Source organism: Lepidochelys kempii, chromosome 6 (assembly GCF_965140265.1).
Source record: "Lepidochelys kempii isolate rLepKem1 chromosome 6, rLepKem1.hap2, whole genome shotgun sequence".
Taxonomy (NCBI): Eukaryota; Metazoa; Chordata; order Testudines; family Cheloniidae; genus Lepidochelys; species Lepidochelys kempii.
The window spans coordinates 76,564,175-76,566,119 of record NC_133261.1 but is presented as its reverse complement, the minus strand read 5'-3'; positions in this window follow the sequence as shown (position 1 = coordinate 76,566,119).

Sequence of the window (1,945 nt, the reverse complement as noted above, 5' to 3'; positions counted from 1 at the left end):
TAAATTTCCTGCAAGTATCCCATTCTTAGGACGCATTGAAGTTTGAGGTCTTCTACCAGCAGAGTTCCTACCCAGGTTAGATATGAAAACCATTCATTATATATTTAATATGGCAGTTGAGCTACCATCTGAGGAACTAAGACTCACTTTTAGCTGAACTATAATTTTGTTAGTTTGTAGATGGGAAATAGTGGTACTTATTGCTCAAAGAAGAGCTCAGCAGCACTCAAAGATGAATTTCCTGAACAACTTCAGGCTCCATTCAGTGGAAATAATCAAGGTGATTGTATGGTTGTATTGCTTTGTTCAACTGGGTATGCAAAGGTTCCTACAACTGGAGATTCATAGCAGGAGAACAAATAAGTGCCTCCTTTACACATAGTAATATTCCTGCAAGGAAAGGAGCAAAGTGTCTTGTGAACTGTGGCTCTGTCACCCTCCCAATACATAAACAATTTCACATTGACACTAGTTTTCCAAAGCAAGAAGTAACATCTAAAGTGCAAAAGTGCTAGGGGACAGGAAAAGTAACTCAAAGCATTCTAACCCAAACCTACCAGAGTAGAGTACTGTGTAGGGACGACAAGAAAGAACTCTTTATTTATGGGAAATATAAAGACTAGCAACACATTTTTCCAAGGGTGGGAAAATATGTTTTGCTTACACACCATGGGATTTAGTTTTTTCAATACAACTTGCCCTTCAAAAAGTTACTCTTGACTTCAGCAAGATGCTCATAAGCACACATTATACCCACACCAATCCGGCCATTTTGGGTGGTCCAACCGTGGACTCTTTTCTCTTTCCCCGAGGGAGGGACTCAAAGTTACAGTTATTGCAGAAAAGGGCATGCCCCTGTCACAGACTCCTTTCACAGCCACTATTCTTCCATTGAGTTTCTCTCCATCCTACTTTCAGGGTCATAGGGCAGGGCTTGAGCAGCTCAAAGTCAGATTTCTTGGCTAAGGTCAGGATGGTGTCAGGTCCCAGATTCAGGGCAAGGGGCAGAATTCAAGTCAGAGCCAAAGTTGATGCCAGGACCAAAGTCAGTCATGACAGCCTACCTGAGCACTTCCTGGTATGCCTGTGGGCTTATATGGAGCCAAAGGACCATTCAGGAGCCTCCCAGGAAGCTGCCAAATCAGGTCTGTCAGGCAGGATTTCCCATAGTGTACATCCACTGTGATCTGCAAGTTGCCAGGAGCAACCTATTTACAGCTGCTGCCAAGTGGCAGTGTGAAGGTGTTAGTTACCTGGTTAGTCTGCTGACCCAAGTTTGAGTCCTAGCGCTCCTTACAGCTACCCGTGGAAAGGCAGTGGCTCTGCAAAATACTGCATCTTCCCTCCTAGCAGAGAGAGTTTTCTATCTCCCTTACAAGCCACTACAGCAGGGATGTCAAACTTTCATTAGAGAGGGCTGAGTCCCATTTTTAATTATGGGACATGAACTGAGACACAAAATTAGGATTCCATACTCCCCTCAACCCATAGAAGAATGTCCACTGCTGTCAATGGGAGGTTTACACAGATGATATGGCCCTTATCTACTAAATAAGCTCTGGGTTTTTATTTGTTCAGAACTTTGATGAACACATTTTCCCCTCAGGAAATGGAAGATCACAGCTATTTCCACCTCCTCCCTTCCCTCTCAATCCTCCTGTTTTCTTCATTCCCTGTTCTCTGTCCTCGTGGTTTTCCCCTGCATTCCTTCTGCACTTTCTTTCCTGCAGCAACTCCCAATCCCCCTCTCACCCCATGCCCTTTCCCCATTCTAAAGTAATCAGCAGTTAAATAGCTAATGTTTATATGCAAGTCTCATCACTGGGCAGAGTTGACACGCCAGTGTAATTAATAGGGAATAGAGGAATTCAAATCTCCCAATGCCATTGCTTCAAGATGTCTCCAAACTCAGAAAATCATCACTTCATCAGCTTACACTTGATTC